Source organism: Centrocercus urophasianus, unplaced genomic scaffold (genome assembly GCF_019232065.1).
Source record: "Centrocercus urophasianus isolate 14NV4802_14NV808 unplaced genomic scaffold, USGS_Curo_1.0 seq_74, whole genome shotgun sequence".
Classification (NCBI taxonomy): Eukaryota; Metazoa; Chordata; class Aves; order Galliformes; family Phasianidae; genus Centrocercus; species Centrocercus urophasianus.
The window spans coordinates 1,023,003-1,044,276 of record NW_024885355.1 but is presented as its reverse complement, the minus strand read 5'-3'; the positions used below and the strand labels follow the sequence as shown (position 1 = coordinate 1,044,276).

Below are 21,274 nucleotides of genomic sequence, written 5' to 3'. Positions count from 1 at the left end.
GTCGGTGTGGCTTCTGAAAATGAAAATCTTGCTGCACTACCCTGTGAAATTCTGTGGGGTCTTGTTAAGAATGGGGTTAAAGTGGATGAAGTATATTTGGAATTTCTGAAGGCTTTTGTCAAGATGTGAAACTCTTCCAACCTTGGAGCAGAGGTGGTTTTGTAGTTTGAAAGCTGAATGGATAATGATTGTTCAGTCTGGAGAAGAGGGGCTTAGGGGAGACCTTACAGCTCTCTCTAACTCCCTGAAAAGAGGTTGTAATGAGGTGGGGGTCGGCCTCTTCTCCCAGGTAACAATGATAGGATGAGAGATAATGGCCTGAAGTTGCATCAGAGGAGGTTCAAGTAGGATATTAGGAAAGATTTTTTTCTCAGTGTGGTGAGGCATTGGCACAGGCTGAACATGGAGGTGGTGGAACACCTCTAAGGACAGGGACTCAAGAACCACGGAGATGTGGCACTGAAGGACAGTGGGTATGATGGGGAAGGGTTAGGGTTGGACTTGATGATCGTAGAGGTCATTTCCAACATTAATGATTCTGTGCTTCTAAGTAAAACACTGGGTGTAATTTCACTTCTCAGGATGGAGAGGGAAACATCCCAACGTAGCAGTAACCAAAAAAGCCATCTTGCTCATCTGGTATTGGGTCAGTGGTATCTTTACTGTTGTATGAATGCTTGGTGCACCTGCACCTTCTGTGTGCTGTGTAGTTCTGGTCTCTGTGTCTGAAGAAGCAGGCAGTGGAGCAACAGAAAGGCAGCAAGAAGGGTCTCAGAGATGAACTGCATCCCCACAGGAGAGGCAAAAAGCTGTTTGGTGAGGAGAGGGAATGTTACTGAGGCTTAAATGGTAAAGTCAGTGCGCAAAACTGAAAGTGTGAACCTTGTCCTTTAGATCCCATGCTATTACAACCAGGGAAGTTGTGGGGTTTGATTTTAAAATGGATGGAGGAACGTGTTGGCGCTGTGGTGAAGAATGGCTACGTGTGGCCTCAGAATAGGTGGAATTTGGTGGCAGGCTTTGCAGCTCTTACCCACCTCCACTGCCTCTGCAAGAGCCTATGACTTTCTTTTCCCCAGAGCTCTCTTCCACAGCTTCTCAGGGGAAGTGATCATCCAGGTGCCTGGCAAACATTCGACACTCCTTTGAGTACACACGGAGATTGTTTTAAATTACAAGCAACTTAACCCTCAGAAGTGATTTATTTTTTTATTATTATCATTTTTTTTTAAATGCTGCCTTCAGCAGGTTGTGCATGTGAACTCTGTTTTAATTAAGGGCGAGGAATCTGTTTTACATAACTCTTATCCCAGATTCTCATGAGAGAGTGAAAACAGCCCGGAGGGTCTGATGAAGAGGCCAGCAAAGTCAGTTGCCTCACAGATGGGAGACCTGATTCTCATCTGCCTGAGGTTCTCTCAAGCTGTGTGAGTGGCCCTGGGCTGGCTGACAGCCAGTGAGGTTGAGCTGAGGCAAAGGGGTTGCCTTGATTTTCCTGAGGCATTAATTTGGGGTTCTGGGTAGATTCAGGTGCAGTGAGTGCAGATCTGCCAGAGGTGTTTGCCCCCATAGTGGGAATGGGGATTTAAACCCACCTATTAGTGTTAGTGGGATTGGGTCAAGGTGCTTTTCTGAACCTTTGAAAATGTGAAACAAATAATACTGGAAGTCGCCCTTTAGAAGTGATTATGTATTTCTTACTTTTCTAAATAGAAATCGTAGAATCACAGAGTGGTTTGGGTTGGAAGGGACCTCAAAGATCGTCTGGTTCCAACCCCCCTGCCACTAATTCAGGCACCAGACAAGGCTGCCGAGCACCACATCCAACCTGGCCTTGAATACCTCCAGGAATGGAGCATCCACACTTAAGTTCTAAAGTCTAAGAGGGACAGGGAGCACATGAGTAAAATGTTTCTGTGCAATGAGGGAAAATCCAGGATGCTTGTGTGTTTGTTTTTTTTTCTTAAGAGAGAAAACAAACAAGTGATAAGCATATTAAAACTCAGTTGTTGCAGTACTGGAAGCAGGTCATGTAAATTAGAGGATCTCTCACTCTGCACAAAGGGAAATACGAAAAAGCAAGCCACAAACTCTGTAAAGATGCTAATGAATCTTCTGAGTCAAACTTGGCATGTCACTGGCATATGCTGTTTGTTTCTTGTTGCAGAAGCAAGCATTTCTCCTGGTAAGGTAAGCTGGTAGTTTCACCAGTAGTTTTACCATCTTATTATCAAAATTTCAATGTGATGTTGGAGAAGTTATGCAACTGACAGCACAGTTGTGACCTTGTGGTGGCCTGCTGACCTGGCGGTGGCTGGCAATTATTTTTTTGGAAGCAAAACACCCTTGAAAGGTTTGCAGTGTGTGTTTATTGCATCCAGTGATATATAGGGCAGATACCTTTCCTTTTTGCTGTGAACATTAAGCAGGTGGGGCAAAGACAAACCAGCTGGAATAGATGTTCTTCAGCTGCTCAGTGAATGAGCAGACAGAAAGGAATGTCATGGTCGTGTCACAGCTTGGATGTGTTTTGCTGGGTAGGGGAGTTGGTAGGCTTGAGTGTGAGTGTCAGGTGGAAGGCGACAGAGGTGCAGCCTGGTGCCAAGATCAAATCTCTGCTTCATGCCCCTTGTTCACTTAATCTGTGTCCCCACTTTGTGCACGGCTAGCAGAGCAACTGCAGCTTTCAGATGTTCTGCGTTGCCTTGTAGGTATTTTAGCCTTGGAGGAGCAGAGCAGCTGTTCCATCACCCATGAGTAACATTTTGTCACCAAGTAGTGATTTATGGAGCGATCATTTCCTGCGTGTTGTTCAACAATTAGAAAAGGATCCTGAAGTTTTATTGGCCTCTTCTTTAGGTGGCAAGAATTGGCTAAAATAAAACCCAAGAAAGAAACATCATCCATTTCTGCAGAACCCCTTATTCATTTTGTCTTCCACAGCTATTTCAGGATATTTCTTTATTTCAAATGTCAGTGAATTCATTGTGCAGTGAACAGTTGGTTCTTTGTGAAAGCTGCACGAGTTAGAAGATGCTCGTATACGAAAGCCTTAAGCATAATACAAATTGTGATGCTTTCTGGACAGCTGCATAACTGAAAGTGATGGGTGAAGTGAGATTTTGCTTGCATAGATCCCCAAATCCTCAGTACTTCAAGTTTTTGCTTTGTTTTCTTTGGCTTCAGAAGCAGCCGGTGTCTGGAGCTGAAGCACTCTGGTTGGTGCTCTGCTTAGCGTCCCCAGAAGACTTGCAAACTTAGCCAAGCTTTCAAGCTTGAAAGAGATGAGCTGCAAAGCTTGAATTGCAACTGGATGCCTCCAGTTCTTGGAGTCTGCAACAACTGTGACCTTTTGAAATCTTGTTCAAACTGTTTTTGTTGCACGCAGACAGGAATGTTATGTTCTTTGTTCCACTTCCTAAGAGGCAAAGCTTTTTGTATAGGCTGCTTGCAGCTTTTATAGTTGGATATGTACGGGGCAGGGGAGGAAGCAGGCAGAGGCTGTTACATGTTTTCCAAGCTGCTTAAAAAGTCCTTCTGAACGCATGCAGGAGGTTTGAAGCTCCTAGTTGAATTTTGTGAATAACTTCTGTCTCGATTAGGAACAGAAATAACCACCAGATTTGAACTGCTTCCAACTTCTGGGCACCCAATTTGTGTCTGTTCAGCAAAGGGGACTCTGTTTAATTCTCAGCTTTTCTGAACTCTGGAAGGAAACATCCAACACCTCAAGCACCCTTACTGAAATGCTGTTGTTTATCCAGCAGGATGAAACTACATTCAGGAATTACAAATAGTGTAACAATTTGCACTGCCTGGTGAAACCACTTAAGCACCCTTCTCAAGGCCTGTGTGCGTTCAGGTACGTGGCTTGAGTCCTCACCAGGCTTTGTTGATTGGATAGTTAATATTTTGGGATGAGCAGGTAGAATGGGAATGGCGCCATTTCCATTGTTAGTGCAGTTAAATCACTAGGAAGAACCTTACACCTAAAAGGCCTCTTGCTTGAAATTGGGTTTGTCAGAACAGCCAAAACTTAGACTGCTGAAGCAGGAGAGCCTTGCGTGTAGGAGTAACCCAAAATTTCAAGGCCCTGAGAACTGAACCTGTTCTTCAGTAATCATGGCATCATTAAGGCTGAAGAAGATCTCTAAGATCCCCAAGTCCAACCCCAGCCCGTCCCACCATGCCCACTGACCACGTCCCTCTGTGCCACATCTCCACAGTTCTTAAACACCTCCAGGTACGGTGACTCCATCACCTCCCCAGGCAGCCTGTGCCAGTGTATTACCACTCTTACAGAGAAGAAGCTTTTTGTAATATCCAACCTAATCCTCCCATGGTGCAACTTGAGGCCATCACCTCCCATCTTTCTATTGTTACCAGAAGATGCCAACTCCCACCTTGCTACAACCTCCTTTCAGGCAACTGCTGAGGGCAATAATGTCTCCCCTGATCCTCCTCCAGTCTCCAGTCTAACAATCCCAATTCCCTCAGCTGGTTCCCATGTGTGCACCAGACCTTTCATAGATCCTGCCCTTCTCTGGACATGCTCCAGGGTCTCGATGTCTTTCTTGTATTGAGAAGCCCAAAACAAATTTACTTGAGGTACAGCTTCACCATACTGTTGAGTCCATCTCTTATTTTCCTCCCCCATTACCCACTAGACATCAGCAGTCAGGCACTGAGAAGCACTAAATGTGCATGGCATGGCTGCAGTGGATTCGGCTTTGGGTTCAAAGCCTACAGGGAAACAGGCTTTAAAACTGGCAGACGTTTTTTTGGCTGGCTGTGCCCATAGGCATGCAAACCCTCTGCACACAGATGCGATTTGGAACCTGTACCCTGGGCAATGTGTTTTCTCTTGTGCCTGGCTGAGGACTGACCATGGGACTTCAGCTATTTGCTTTGGAAATTGAAGTTTCAATTGCATCTGATAACCAAGCTGATTGTTACGTTACACATTTAGCAGTCTTTTTTTTTTTTTTTTTAATAGCTCTTTCCTTAATTACTTCTGTAAATAATTTTAGAAGGCTTTACATCAATTCCAGAGAAGCTGGCATATCAAATCCTGTGAGACTGGCAGCAGGTGCTGTAAGTAATCACTCATATAAATTAAGCAGCATATTCTGAGGCAGTAGGTTAATTTCTAGGTAAACAGCCTGCATACATATTATTGAAATCACCTGCATCATGACCTAGCAAGTTACCTAAGGCTGTGTGTATCTTGAATTGAATGAAGTTAAAGGGCATTTCATTTTTAGAGAAATCTGGGACCGTGTGTGAATTCTAATAGTTGTAATAGTGCTGTGACTCTGAATCATTGAAGCTGATGGGCTCTGTGGTGTCTGTTAAATGACTTTCATTGACTCTACAGAACTCTTTTTAAAATGGTAAGCCTTTGTGTTGCTGCACAGAGCCTGGCTTTGGAGCATTGCATCTCACTTTTGGGATAGGAAAGTGCAGTTCTTGCAAACCTAAGCTGTCTTTAAAATGACTTTCTGCATAAAGGTCATGTGAAAGGGACAGAGGAAAGGGGGGATTTGTCATTAAGTGGAATCCCATGCAAAGTGGAGTAGAGAGAAACAATGCCTTTCTTCCGTGGACTCAAGTAAGGAAGTAACTTACGTGAATTGGAACTAAAAAACATGGATTTGTGATAGACTGTGACTCATCCCTCCTCTGACTTACAGTTGGTACCTGCTATGTCTTGGATGCTCAGCCTAGTTAGCAACCTGCTAAATAGATTTGGAGCTGCTTTTCACAGCCTTCTTTTTTTTTTCTTTTTTTCTTTTTTGCTGTGCTCAGTTGTCTCCAGAAAGAACTGCTCTCAGGTTGGAAGGTTGCATTGGGATGCAGCCCTTCCATATGTGGGAAAAAAAATAAATCCAGATGACAAGCTTCTGAAAGTTGAGCTCAGTCTTTGACCAGTGTCGCAGAACGGTTGGTTTAAGGGGCTCCATCTTCCTGCTTTGTAGAGCTACTGATTTGTATGCTCAGAAGTCTTATAGAGGCACTGTTGAGATGCTAGTGCAGAGTTTTACCAGCACAGTGCTAATACTGATTAATAGGTTTTTACACTCTAAGATAAATTCTTTCAATTTTTGTTAATAGGTAAAGAACATCCTTTAAATAAAGAGTGGGACTTTGATTCCAAGTTATGTTTGTCAAGTAAAGGTGCGTTCTAACCCTGTGTTCAAGAAACTTTCTTTACTGGAGAGAGTGCTTACCGCCAACTTGTAGAACTTGGTTGGGTTCCATGCTGAATAATGGAAATAAGATGGATGAGTGGCTTCATTTTTTCCATAGCTCAGCTTCTCCTTTGAAACTTGAAAACTCATGTGAAGCTGTAAGTAAAAAGTCCTCTTCAAGAGATGTTCCAGCACCGTGAGAACTGGGACCAAACTGTCTTCAAAAATAATGGAAAAGGAAGCTGCTCCCACTGCAGAACTTCTGATTATGGGTGAAGGTCTGAATGTGTGCTGATGCATTCTCATGGTCTGAGCGTATTGTCTGTGATGCTGTGCAAGGCTCGGAAATCAAGAGCATGGTCACTTCAAAATGGGTCAGAAATTGACCTAATCTAAATATTGTGGGGTTGAGGGGCAGAAAAATCCTGTTTCCCAAATGATTCGTTGCTTCATGAGTTGCAAAGATGGAAAGCATCAGGTAATGCAGTGATGAGATAACTCAGGAAATATCTTGCAGGCAGCTGTCTGAATGCACTCTTGGAAGGGAAAGCAAAGAACTGAACATCCTCAGTTCCTAAGTATGTCATTGAAGAGCACTGCTTTGCATCCTTCCCACTAATGACTGACTTAAACTCAGCCTATCCAAATCTTTTTTTTTTTTCCAGGCTATGTAAAGGATTTGTAATGCTTTCTGTTGTTCGAAGCAGAACTTGAAGGCAAAACAATCCTTTACCAGCGATATGAATACAGTGTTAAGGGGCTTGGATGCCTTAATAACGCAAAATAGTAGTCTGCTAGCCTGTCCTCAGGAATGAAACACATCAAGCAAATTGCTGTAACATTAGATTGAAACTTGGCAATTACATTTGTGAGGCAATTTGATTCTGCTCCCTTAAATTGCCTCTGGAGAACATCCCACTGTAGTCCTGGTCTGATTCCAAGCCTACTCTGCAGACGCCCTGAGCATGGCCGTGTTAAGCAGCCAGTTCTGATGGTGTGGTCTGCGGAGTCGCTAAAAAGCCTTCAAACCTCGTTTGCATTCTGAGAGCTTTCCGTTTAGGAAAGAGAAACTGACACCATCCCAATTTTAAATTTGGAAGAGGAAGAAAAAGCAAAAGGCCTCAGAGAACCAGGCTTTCGTCTAGAGTGCAGAGCTAGCAGGTTTATTTATTGCTCTGGCTTTCCAACCTGCCTTCTCGTTTGAACTCCTCCTGACTGCTCTACTATTGCATCCCCTCATTGCATCTTTCCATTAAAACAGAATCACTTCTAATTTTACAAGCTCAGTTCTCCCATAGGTGTTCTTGGTCACAGTTGTGGACCTTCTCTTTGTCCTTTCACAACCATCATCTGAAAATCTTTCTGCTGCTTTTGTCTTAAAAATTACATCTGAAGTTAAGGCTCCCTTTTTTTACTGCCATATAAATTCTGCATGATAATTACAGGATAACAGCTGTGTAACTGAGAGACTGCTGCCATTTCAGATGACAAAAGCCTGCCCAAGCAGCAGCAGTCCAGCTTCTTTCACGCAAATTCCAGGGGCAGTGATGATGAATTTCCTGGGTTCTCTGCTTGGTGGTGACAGTGGTATCTGTGTGGCTGCAGTATATTATGCTGTAAGTAATAGTTTAATGGGCTTGTATGCAATAAATTGCTATTTTCTGTTGGCGTGTGGTTTTCAACAGTATGTCAGAGAATTACTTAAGTCTTTTAATTTGTACTGTTCAGAGGCAATATTTTAAAAATGGGATCATGATATGAAGGATTTGTGAAGAGGAGGGCCTACAGGCTTTTATCTGCTACAGATATTTCCTAGCTAGAGTATATAAGTCATGAATATGACAAATATGTTTTTTTCCCCAATGTAAAATGCACGCCTGTTAACTATTCTGTGGAAGTCTTTTTGTCATTTGATAACTCAGAGCTGCTTTTAAGCTTTTTAAGTTTTAACCCATCTTGTCTTTTTTGGCAGTACGTGTGCTCACAGTTGGACTCTTGTCCCAGAGTGAGTTATGTTTAAACATCTGAAAGATCCACTGTCAAACTTTCCCTCAGCTGTCTTTTAAAATTGTTGTGGATTTTTTTTGTGTGTGTGTTTTTGTTTGTTCTGTTGGTCCTCATGTCAGAGAGCTGCTGTGACAGCTTGAGTCTGTACCCAATGATTACATGTGATGTCCCATTAGGAGCTGTGGTACCATATAAAGCTCTTGGTTTGTGGAATGCAGGAACAGGCTGTTGCTTGGCTCCCTGCAAGAAACAGGTCAGGTTGGGTTGCACGAAGCTGATGAAACTTTTGTTCGAGGGAAACATTCAGCTTGGGCATATGGTTAACAAATATTGCCTAGATAAGAGTGCAGAATCAGAGAATCGTAGAATGGTTTGAGTTGGAAGGGACCTTTAAAGGCCATCTGGTGCAACTCTACTGCAATGAACAGGGACACCTACAGCTCCATCAGGTGCTCAGAGCCCTTCCAGCCTGACCTTGAGTGTCCCCAGGGATGAGGCACCACCACCTCTCTGGACAACCTGTGCCAGTGCCTCACAACCCTTGTTGTAAAAATCCTTTTCTTTATATCCTTACATCCAGCTTCAATCTCCCCTCTTTTATTCAGTGATTGTTTGATGATGTCGTGGTTGAAAATGCTGTGTGGGGTTTTTGCTTTTAAAAACCTGGTTTGTTTGGCATTCAAGCAGCCTTTGGAGCTGTGGTTTTTGATTGTGTGCTTTTAAAATCGACATGATAAAAATCCTGCTATTATGGAATGGCCACAGTATGTGGGTATGCATGCATGTATTGGCTGAACTAAGCTGTTCCAAAATACACCCTTGGAAAGCTCATCTCGGATGCCGTCCTTTACATTTTGCCAGTTTTCAGAAGCTGTCAGGTAGTACTGTGTGGGAAGTGTTACAGGGCAAGATGGGATGAATCCTGAAATCCTAATTTGGGCCAAACACCCACTGGTTTCAGTGGGTGGCTTGCTGGCACCAAGGCCAAGTACCCCTTTAGCTATCACAGATGACCTTTCATCTCTTTTAAATTACTGAGACTGAGCATTGGTGCCCATATGTTATATTACAGATCAACCTGCAGGATTACAGCCCTTAACTTCATCCATGCAGTTGGGTCTGTGATCAAGAAGTTGCTTAAATGAAAACATTTCCAGTAACTGTTCTTTAGATTCTCAGTCAGGCTGGGGAAATGCCAGCAATCTGGTAATAGAAATTAGCTGGGGATGCAGAGCACTGCATAAGGAAGACTTGCATTCTATTGGGAAAACTCTAATGTTCTAAATTCAACTTTTCATAAATGGAGAAAATGTAACTGCTTTCACTTTAAAGTGGAAGCTTCAAATTCTCTCAGAATATCAACACAACTTTACTGAAGTAATTATTGTTCTGATAATTGACGTTATTTATGTGTTTAAGGAAAATGTTTCAATGAAATGCCTGCTAATTTTCCCAGGCTGTTTCTTTCCAGCTTGAGATTTGGAGTTGCATGTATGTTAGAAGTAGGTACCTGAGGCTCCTCACTGGCACCATGCAGTTGAGATCATAAAATCTTTTGGCTTCTTCTGTCCATGCAAGAAAGAGGAAAATGTTGCGCTTGTGTTGGCGGCATCCCAAAAAACAAAACAATATCCCAACTCTTATTAAAATAATTGCACGCAGGTCTTTTTTTTTTTTTTTTTTAAACCAAGTACGTGTTTCTTATGGTAACTGCAGTTGCAGAAATACCTGGAAGGAATTTTTTTCATGCTGTTTTCTTTCCATACCTGACTTTCTTCTAAAGAGTTGGTAGAGGAGGGCACAGCAAGTGAATAGCGCTGTCCCTTTCCCACCCCACACCCCGCCTTCTTCTGCCTCCATAATCACAAACTAGGTCAGTGCAAGATCTGGGACAAGAGCTTGCATCTCCCAAGTACCAGGACTGTACTGCAGACCTTAAAATTCAAAATGAGGGGTTGTAGTGCCCAACTCCTTCACATACTTTTCTGCTCAAGGTTGTGACTTACCTCCTTTTTTAATCTCCATCACTAAATTGAGGCCTTGAATACTGTAGACTGGCTGAAAATCTACTTGCTTTAGATAAGCCCAAATGGTTTGGGGTGGTGCCCCTCTCCGTTAGAAGCTCCCTGCCACTTTCTGTGGCTGGTAACTGCAGACTTAGTGAGGTTGGCAGGGAGTCACTTTGTGCAACCTCTGTCTCAAAGCTGCTCGGGCAGTGTGCTCTGGGGGCATGTCCTGATGGGCTTTGAGCGGTGTCCAGGATGGCAGCTCTACAGTCTTTCTGGGCAATCTGTTCTAGGATTTGACTCCCTATGTTAAAAAGGGGTTAATTAAAATAAATAAATAAATAAAACTTATTATTTTTTCTTTTTGTTATTTTGTTATTGTTTATTGGGATTTCCTGTGTTTCAGTTTATGCCCATTGCCTCTTGACCCTGTTGTTATATACCACTGAGAAGAGTCTGGCTCCAACTCTACACCATATATCAGGTATTTACACGTATTGATGAAACCCTCTGAGCTTTCCATTCTGCAGGCTGAGCAGTCCCAGCTCTCAGCCTCTCCTTATATGAGAGGTGATTAGAGGTTGAATATTTGCTAATATTTCCACTCAGAAAGAGTGGTAATGCATTGGCACAGGCTGCACAGGGAGGTGGTGGAGTCACCACCCCAGGAAGTGTTCAGGAACAGTGGAAACGTGGCACTGAGGGACAGTGGGCATGGTGGGGGAGAACTGGGATTGGACTTGATGATCCTAGTCTTTATGATCCTGTGATTATGTTGACGTCCTTTTACGAGACTCACTCCAGTGTCTCCACATCTCTCTTGCTCAGGGGAGGTGTGCACTTGACCCAGTACTCCAGATTTAATTAACCAGAACAGAGCTGAGGGTAAGAATCTCTTTCCCTTGACCAGCCGGCAGTGCTTTTCCTGATTCATCCAACAAGCAGCTGAACCTTCATTGCCACCATGATGGCAATGGTGGCTCATGCCCAATGAAGCACCAACCAGGGCTCCCTAGTGTCTCTGCAGGTAGACTCCCTATCTATACTGGTGCCTGGCACTATTTCTCCCCAGCGGCAGAAGTTTTGCGTTTTCATTTTGTTGAACCTTCTCTTGGCTCCCTTCTCCAGCCTGCCCTCATCCCTCTGAGTGGCAGCACACCCGTCTGCTCTGTCAAACACCCAGCCAGATTCTGAATGGTCTGCAAACTTGCTGAGAGTGCACTCTGTGCCATCACCCATAATCTTTCCTTTATGAAGAATCCAGAGCCCTTTGTGGAGTGCTTAATGAATCGAGTCTCTCAACAGTCCTTGAAGTTGCTGTTCGCTAGGGAAAATCAGTCACAGATGAGGTAACTTCCCTTAGAATGAAAGAGCATCAAGTTGTGCACCATATAGCAAGGGGCTTGATTTTAAGGTTGGACACTTAAATTCCTTGAAGCTCTGATACTTACTTCCATACCAACCATGCTGACACTTAACAACCTGATCTGTGGCATTGCTTGTTGGCCAAAAGCTGAACAAGGAATGCTTTCCAGGGAAGGAAATCTGTAAGGTTGGTGGGTAAAATGCAGTAGAAGAATGAGAGAAAAATCCTATTGGAATTTGCTAGTATCGCAGTGATTTTTTTTTCCCCCCTAAACTGTGCCCCATAGGAAATAAGGGCATCAACTGAAATTGCTCAATGCTTTATTTATATCCCCCTTCCCCCCAAACCTACACCCTAGGCATAGGCTCAACCTCTGGGCTAACAGATGGTGTGGGGAGGAAGGAGGGAGGGAGAACAATTTGCATCTAAATAGCTGAAATAAAAAAAGGGTCCCACAGATCAGCCCCACTCACCTGCTGTTTAAATCCCCTTGAGAAACAGGCAAACACACTCAGTTTTTCAACGTCTGTGTCAGCTGTACTGAATCTCTGAGGTGTTCTGTCCTAGAAAGGCTGAAAGCATGTGTGTTGTGCTGGCTTGACTGTGTTTGGCCCCAAAAATACAAACCTGCAAGAATTTGCTTCTTTGAAGCTGGCTGACAGCTGTTTCACTTCTGTTCAACCTTCCTAGCAGGACAACTGCTGTTGGCTATCAAAATTAGTGCTGTGCAAACACTAATTTGATGGGAAGTTTAGGAACAGTATTGCTTCCTCCCTCAGCTTCGTACTCATATGACCATACAAGCCAGTCTTCAAAGGTGCTCTTGCCATCTGGTCCTTTTGCCTTGTGCAATGTGATCTGGTGCTGCTGTGCCTGCAGGTGAAATGGGGTCTGACCCCAGTGACCAAGCTCCAAGCTCAGTACAGTGGTGACCCTTCAGGACTGGATCACTGGGCTGAGGCCAATGGGACGATCTTCAACAAGGGCAAGTCCTGGGTCTTGCACTTTGGTTGCAGCAACTCCATGTAGCACTGTGGGCCTGGAGCAGGGTAGCTGAAACCTGGATGGTAAAAGAGGATGTGGGGGTGCTGGTTGGCGCTCAGCTGAACGTGAGCCAGCAGTGTGGCCAGGTGGCCAAGAAAGCCGATGGCGTCCTGCCTTGTATCAGAAACAGTGTGACTAGCACGAGTAAGGGAGCTGATGTCCCTTCCGTACTCTTAGCTCTGGTGAGGCTGCATCTCAAGTAGTATGTTTTCGTTTTGGGCCTCTCACTACAAGAAAGATGTTGATGTCCTGGAATTTGTCCAGACAAGGGCAGTTAAACTGTGAAAGGTCTGGAGCACGAGTCCTATGGGGAGCAGCTTAAGGAACTGGGATTGTTGAGGCTGGAGGAGAGGAGGCTCGTGGGAGACCTTATTGCCCTCTACAACTTCCTGAAAGGATCTTATAGCAAGGTGGGGGTTAGGTCTTTTCTCCCAGGTAACAGCAGTAGGACAAAAGTGAATGGCCTGAAGTTGCACCAGGAGAGGTTCAAGTTGGATATGTGGAGAAACTTCTCTGAAAGAGTGATGATGCATTGGCACAGGCTGCCCAGGGAGATGGTGGAGTCACCATCCCTGGAGGTATTCAGGAGCAGTGGAGATGTGGCACTGAGGGACGTGGTCAGTGAGCATGGTGGGGATGGATTGGGGTTGGACTTGATGATTTTAGAGGTCTTTTTCAACCTTAACGATTCTTTGATTCTAAAAATAAATACTGTGAAGATATTACAGGTGGTTAATGGATGTTAATAGTTTTGTCTCTTGGCATCTTCTCTATCTCTCAATGGGCCTGAAGCATTTGGAGTTTACTCTGGCAGTCCTAAGGGCTCAGCATGATAAAGAGCAGCGAAGGAGATGGCTGGGGACATCCCAGTATCTCCTGTGTGGTGACCTGGTGGAAAAATGCTTCTGCAGAGAGCTATTTCAGTTTGTGGAAGGAAGACCTTGAATCTTTAGCACTATAGGGAAGCCTATAGGGAAGCGTGAAGGGATGCTGTGAGGTTAAACTCATTTGGGTTATCCAGCCCTCCTTCCTGCAGAAGTGTCTTGAAAGAAGGAATGTGCTAAAGAGGTGTGGCTTGGTTTTCTTTTCTCTTTTAAACCCTAAGTGCATTTCCATACAGTGAATGGTAGTAGTTGAACAACCCATAGGCATGAGGTAAATGTGGATTTGAGCAACAACCATATTTACATGCCTCAAGGGGTCGGTTGATTTTTATTTTTAATTAGTGTGGATTCCAATTAGAAGAAATGAGATCAGATGTATGTATACACACAGAAGTAACTAGGCAATGCACGATACAATATTATATGAACTCAGCCCTCTCTATAAAGCTTTATAGCTTTTTTACAGCTTGTGTTTTTTTAGTAGTTGGTATCACCTGAGGTTGGATGCTGTATAAATTGTCACATGATGCACAGTCACTCTCTGGGCATGAACACAATGGGTGAGTTGCTTGGGTGGTGCAAGTTACATGTGTATGCACTTATGTATGGCTGCAAGTGTGTATATGTTAAGTCCTATGTATATATGTGTGTGTTTAACATGCACTCTCTACACTGTGCTGTATGATGTGCAGCATCTCCTGCACTGCTCCTCTTCTGCCATTTCTCCTGAAGCCCATCAGTGCCCCATGCAGGTAACTGGCTCTGGCAGCTCTGCTGCCTCGTGCTGCTGTCTCTGCTGTATAAAATGTTTGTTATGCGGCAGGACCCCGCAGAGCATCTGAGAGCAAATCCAGAAATGAGAAATGGGAGAGCGACTTGTTGTACAGAAAGGAGTATTCCGATGTTTTGTGGTGCTTCTTCTGGGTACAGACCTGAAAGCTTCAAATTAGAAGTGCTGGATTGGAGCCACGCCTAAAGCAATCTTCAGGATAATAGGATTATTTGACTGATTTTTAATTAAAGTAGATTCTAACTAGATTATTCTTAGCACGCATTCAGCTCGGGTTTGTTGTTATTGGTCTAATTGCCTCCTAAATTAGACACACCAATATTCTAATTCACCCTCCCTCTGAGGACACTGGCATTAAGTGAGAGAGTAAAATGCTATGTAAATGATATACAGGCTGTGTGCAAGATAGGAAATTGTCTTGAAAAACATTAGCCAGAATTTAAGTCTTATCTTTATGTAGGATATCTTGCCAGAGCATGATAAATTGATATTTTTTTCTGTATTATCTATTTCTCTGTCCTGACAGGACTTTTAAAATGCTTAGAAATGTAGAGTGAGAAAAATGCCAATGATTGCAGCCTTTGAGGAAGGAGCAGTTAATGGATCTCCAAGGACATACCCGGAATACAGCTGCCCTGTGGGGGAGAGGAGGTCAGGAGCAGCTGAGCAGGGGCTGCAGGCAGCTCACTGTGTCGGATCTGAGATATATGCTGGCTGCTGATAACGTGGGATGTTAAAATGACAGAATTGGGGTTGATTTGCTCAGAGCTTTTTTTTTTTTTTTTTTTGAGTTCCTTACTGAGTTCCACAATCTGAGCTTTGACCACTTCCATTTGAGATACTTCGGTTCAGCTTTAAACAGAACCAAGGCATTCAGATTTTGCAGATTTTAATTGTACTGAGGATCAGGACCCTTGGGGAGGTTTCACATATGGAGATGCAAATGCAAGCTCTGTTCAAAGTTTAAAGCATATGCATTAAACTGAAATGCAACTTCTATATTTAAATCTAGCAGGGACCTGATGGAACAGCAGACCACAAATTTGGATGCCTGATTTATCATGTTTTAATAGAGCAACAGAGACTTTGAGATTGTGGTCGCAGTATTTAGAGAGGAGGAACAGACTGAAGTGACTGCTGTTAAAAATTAAAGTAGCCAAATGTGCTTGCTTGGGAAGTTGTGATCAGCACCTGTAAATACAGCAGTACAAAAATAACCTGGTATGGAGGAAAACTCAGCTTGAAGGAAATCACTGGAGGAAAGACTGGAAGCAGCTGCCTTGTACTTGAAAAGGAGAGAATCTACTTAAGCCACTGGGTCGTGTTCACTTCTGGGTTGAGTCCTGGGATCTTCTTTCCCCCAGAATTTCACTTTGCAGCATCTCTCTGTAAGCACAGGAATGGTATGAATGGGAACCTCAGCAAAGAGGGAGGCAGGATGTAAATGCCACGAGGTGAAGGGAGCAAAATTAATTGGGGAAATGCAACCCTATTCATTCCTCCTGGATCTGCTCGGGGACTGGGATTTCTTGTGTAAAGGCAGTGGGTGAGCTTACAGTGTGCTAACTAAAGAATTTATAATACCTCTTTTTGCACCCTCTTGCATTGAATTTATAATAGGAGGGATAGGGAACCTGGGCAGGTAACCTGGGGTTGATGCTGAAATGAGAGTTCTTTTGAATGATTCTGAGGAAGCTTTAAGGCTCTGCTAGGTGGCAGGAGCCTTTGTGAACGCATGCTGGTGCTGTACATGATGCATGGTGGTGTACAGCCTTGAATTTTCCTTACTGGAATTAAAAGTCTGGTGATTTTCGACCTGCATTTGGGTCTGCTGCATGCTGTGCTCTCATAGGGATGCTTGTTTACATGCTGATTACCTTATGAGATAGAAGCAGTGGGACTTCAGCAAGGTGATTTGCAGGTGCTGAGAAGGGAGCTACAAGCTTCTTGGCAGCACGTTAGTGACTGTGTTCTAAAATGAATTTTAGCATTTTAAGAACAGGGAGGAAATGGAAGTAATCTGACCAAGCAGTTTTGATATAAATAAAACATGTGTATTGGTAGTCTACGGGTAGTGCTACCCATCAGTGAACCTGAATTCTGCTGAATTTCCAGGTCATATAGGTACTAATTTTAAGATGTAGATACCTGTCCACTGGGAAATGGATCGAAGGAAGGCAGTTGCTTGCTGAAGATGCCTTCAGGACTGGGTTCAGGAGCTCTGTCGGCCCTATACACAGACTTTTAACACTGGAGTGGGTTTTGTGCCTGCAGTTGATGTCATTCATGAGAGAGAATGAGGTTTGAATATAGAATCGTAGAATCAGTAAGGTTGGAAAAGAGTAAGATCAGCTAGTCCAACCATCAGCCCATCACCTCCACTAGCAGAGAAGATCCACGTGTCCTACCTAAAGCTGCTTAAGTATCTGCAGCCTGAAGACAGGATAGGAAGATTCATGCCCCAGAAAGAAGCTATAATAGAATCACAGAATGGCTTGAGTTGAAGGGACATCAAAGATCTTTTTGTTCCATTTCCCCTTCTGGTCATCTTATTGAGTTCTACTCCTCATAGTAATATGGTGCCTTAAAAAGGGTCTGCTGCTGTATTAAGTGATGTCCTTATATTTCCTTTTATTCAGCAAAGTAAAAATACTTCAGTTGGCTCATGGCTTTATTTAACTGAGTGCTAATGTGCGTTCTGCTGTAATGTATTGTAGAAACAGCAGATCCTTTCACCAGATCTATAGAGCTTTCTGTTCTCTGCCTACGTACAGTAAGTACTGTTGGGATCTGAGGAAATGATGTGATAGGAGGCCGGATGGTATTTCCTGAAAACAAACTGCTGCTCGTTAAATTAAATGATGATGATGATTCTTAATGGACTACTAAATGCTCTGCAGTCCGTTTGATGGAAGTAAGGAAGTCTAGGAGCAGGAGACCTTGGCACAGTGTACTTGCTATGCTTTTGTACGTAGTAGGATTACAAACTGCCTGCAATAGCAAGTTGAGCAAACCGTATATCATTATAAGCACAGCTGATGCTTTAGAGTCATAGAATCATTAAGGTGGGAGAGAGCACCAAGACCATCAAGTCCAACCCCAGCCCACCCTCACCGTGCCCCCCGGCCGCGTCCCTCGTGGCCCATGTGCCACATCTCCATGGCTCTTGAATACCTCCAGGGTCAGCAAATCCACCACCTCCCTGGGCATCCTGTGCCACAGCATTACCACTATTTAAATATATATATATCTGAGAAGAATTTATTTCCTGAATTAGGAAAATTAGGAATTTGGGTGGAAACCCTAAGCTACCGTAGACTTTCCTACTCTTTTAGATGAACCGTGTTGCAAACTTGAACCAAATTTATGTCCTGTTCTTGAATTGTTGGTCTTTACTGATGCTAAATTAGGCCTTTCATTTATGGGTCTTTCTGTTTATTTTCCTCGTCTCTAAAATCAGTTTGTGAACAAAACCCACTTGCTCAACACGGAAGTCATTTTATCTTGGGAAAAGTATTCACTCTTCCTCTTTCTCCAACTTTTGAAGATGAAGCAGAACTTGAAAGGAGCAATGTGAAACCGTTCTGTGATTTCATGTAATTGAAAACCACTGCCAGTATGACAATCCTGGCTAGTAATTAAGGGAATGTGACAGCTTTGCCAGTCTGTTACATAAATACCACTGAGCACAGAGCTTCCTACTGTCATTAGCTGCAGTGAAGACAATGGGGCTACACAGAGCACTGAGCTCCTCTCTGATGATAAATGTTTGCATTTCTAATTAGCACTGAACTGTTGTGGCATTTTTTCCTCAGTCTAATTGGAGCTCCTGGATGGCTTCACCAGCTAGCTATGCTGGTGGTGTTTTCTTGCTCTGCAGTTTCCCAGAGAGAAGGGAACTGGATGTGTTGCAGCATTAGATCATTGGATTCCTCTTTGCAGGTCTCTGTCTGGGTTTCTCTTCAGAGAAGAGTTCATTTTTTCTGGGTCCATGAATATTTTCTGTAGTTTGCATGCTGTGGCTTTTTGCTGCCTGTGGTGCCCTCTGTGCTCACAGGATATTTCTGACCCGACCTGACCATGTTATAGTTTTTCTCACTTATTTCACATCTCTGCCCCTGTTGCTGAATAGCAAATGTCAAATCTCTACATTTAACAAGACGTCTGCATACGTGCTGTGACTTTGCAAATATGCGTACGTGTTCAAAACCCAAATGAGACGTTCAGGATCAATAGAGCTATTTACATTTTGAAATCTGCTTTCAGCTCCTTCAGGCAGGTACTTATTAGAAATTGTTATAGATCAGTGGACTTGTGTATTTTTGTGATTTACAGACAATGTCTGTCTAACGCTAAAGAAATCCTACTGAGCAAGCCTGCCCAGCCCCAGTTATCAGAACAGTCCTTTACAGAGAGATTGCTGATCTTGTAGAAGAGCATCTGTCACCCACCACAGCTCTCTGCAGTTCCCGGAGAGGATGCTGTAGTGCGGCAGGGGTTCGCATCTTCTCCCAGGTAACGGAGATAGGAGGAGAAGGGAGGGCCTTAAGTTGTGCAAGGGGGGGTTCGAGTTGGTTGTAAGGAATGATTTCTTCTTGGAAAGAGCAGTGATTCATTGGCACAGGCTGCACAGGGAGGTGGTGGAGTCACTGTCCCTGGAGGCATTCAAGTACAGTGGAGATGTGGAACTGAGGGATGTGGTCAGTGGGCATGGTGGGATGGGTTGGGGTTGGATTTGAGAATCCTAGCAGTCTCAATGATTCTATGATTTAGCTTCAGAGCAGCCTTTCCAATTTGGCTAGAGGTGAAGAACAAGGAGTTTCCATTTGAGCTGCACTGCAGGTGGGAAGGCACTGTACACTTCCACATTAGGGGTAATGGGGCTTACTTCTGAGCCCTGTGCTCTGGGTTCATCTTCCAGATTGAAAACTTTTGAACAGAAAAAAAAAAAAAGATCTGTGATTTGTTTGCTTTCGGTGCTGTGCTGCTAACATGCAGTTTGGACTCAGAGCCAAGTAACTGATGTGGAAAGCAGTGGTGGTGCCTTTAACTGCGTGTTTTAATATATTTTCTTTATGATGCATCTAGTCATTTCCTCCGGAACACAGGTTTCCTCCAGGAAACCTGCTTACATGGGCTTTTGGTATACTTTAATATAAAAGGTCTTTATTTTCCCCACCGTGCTGAGCGAGCTCTGACTCCAGTTGCTACTTTGACTTTCTGCTGTGCTGTGAGCTCAAGTTGAATCCCAGCCAAGGAAAAGGCTGGGAAAAGGAGCCTGCACCGACATCTGCCCCAACAGCATCACTTGTTCGAGCATGTAGCTGGGGAGGGGAGGCACATTTCTGGAGGTGAGGAAATAATAAGGATGATATGTGGGCTGAGAACTCCTTCAAAAAGCGATACTCTTGGTTCCTTCTCTCTCAACTTGGACTTTTTTGTTTCAAATATGGGTGCAGTTTTTTTCCCTTGGGGTTTCTAGGAGGAAATTCTTTACTCAGGGGGTGCTGAGGTCCTGGCACTGCTGCCCGGGGAAGTTGTGGGTGCCCCAACCCTTGTGGTGAAAGCTGCACCTTGGTTATTTAAAATGAGAAGGAGCTTCCTTAGCTTGAGTGAAAGGAGAACTGTGCTCTGTTGCTAGGAATCGAGCAGTTATAATTAGTCTGTTCTTCCTTAAAAGCATATCTGTGTGGTATGGTGAGTTGGCATCTATGTCTGCCCAGGAAGAGATTTTGCAGTTCTCCTCCCAAGAAGCAGCACTCAAAGTGGATCAGGTTCTTCTGCAAAATACAGGCTGGGGAATCCCACCAGCAGTGCTTTTATTTAGCCCAAATGAATGGGCTTGCATTAAAGAGTACCTTTTGAAAGGACCCTCCTGTCTTTTGCCTTTTAAAATTCCAAGCCTCCAGCATTCCTGTTGAGGTGTAACTGGTCAATTATGCTTTATGTCTGGCACTGTGGAAATGGTGCTGGCAGAGCATCAAGGCTGCAACCGGTAGCTGGCCCTCAGCCATGAGAGTCTGTTCCCCAGCCTCTCCTCATCCCACCCTCTCTCACTGCAGCAGTGGATACACTCCCCTTTAAGTGTATAAATTTCTTTTAGTGATTCAATAATGGCTTTGTTTAATATAGTGATTTCATCTGTGTCTTTAGGTGCTGGCAGCAAGTGCGGGGCTCTTAACAGGTGGCTTTTTTAAACAGATGAGTAAACAAGGTAGTCTTCTAGTTGTTCATTAGAACTTCATAAAAAAAGTTGTTTTTCTCCTTACATGGGAATAATTCACTGGTAAACGTTGGGTCTGGAGCAATGCATCATTGCCCTTGACTTTTTTGTTTAATTGGTGCTCTTGCAGAGCACTGAGATATGCAGCATAACTGGCTGGGGAGCCAGCTAGATGCTACAGTTACTGTTTTTTGTTTTAGTCCATCTAAATGTGACCATCAGCTTTCCTGCCCTAGGACATGAGCATTGCTACTGCCCTGCTTTGTGATGGCATGTCCTAAATCCCATCCGCTGTCTGGTAGCAGACCTGGACACGTGTCCTACCTCAGTTCCAGGTGGAACATGCATAGGGTGTTTTTCTTTCAATGCAAGACTGTGCTTGAGACTGCAGCTTAGTCCCATGCAAAGTAATTAAGAAAAAAATGAATGAATGCCTTTTTCAGCCTTTGTTGAAACCCAGCTGGTGAACTGCACAGTTAATTTTCTGCTGGGATTTGGATGAGAGGATGACACACAGTGAGAGAATCTCTGCTGCTTGCAGTATGTTTGAACAAAGCAGGAGCCTGCCCTGGCTTTTTTGGTTGGTGCAAGGAGGAAGGAGATTTTAAATGTCCAGCCTGGAAGTGAACAGGGATGCTGGTGCAGAGGTAAAATGCTGGTTCTGATTAGGAAAATATCAACTGAGAGTAAAGTCTCCTTCTGCCTTTTCTGTGGTCAAGATGCTCATGTGTGGTCTTTCCTCACCCTGGCAACAGCAGGAAAG

General features: G+C 43.8%; 1 protein-coding gene across 3 annotated transcripts in view; it reads left to right on the top strand.

Annotated features, from left to right (window-relative positions):
* The window catches only part of PAK1 (p21 (RAC1) activated kinase 1), a 68,434-nt gene that overhangs the window by 13,348 nt on the left and 33,812 nt on the right, over positions 1-21,274 (top strand). The window contains exon 2 of one of the 3 annotated variants that reach the window (XM_042838196.1): positions 10,611-10,688. The exons of 1 other annotated variant lie outside the window; for it this stretch is intronic. The gene's annotated coding sequence lies outside the window, so the exon portion shown is untranslated. Of the gene's footprint in view, positions 1-3,771; positions 3,863-10,610; positions 10,689-21,274 lie in introns of those variants that run through there. One more of the 3 variants, XM_042838198.1, reaches the window with a different exon arrangement.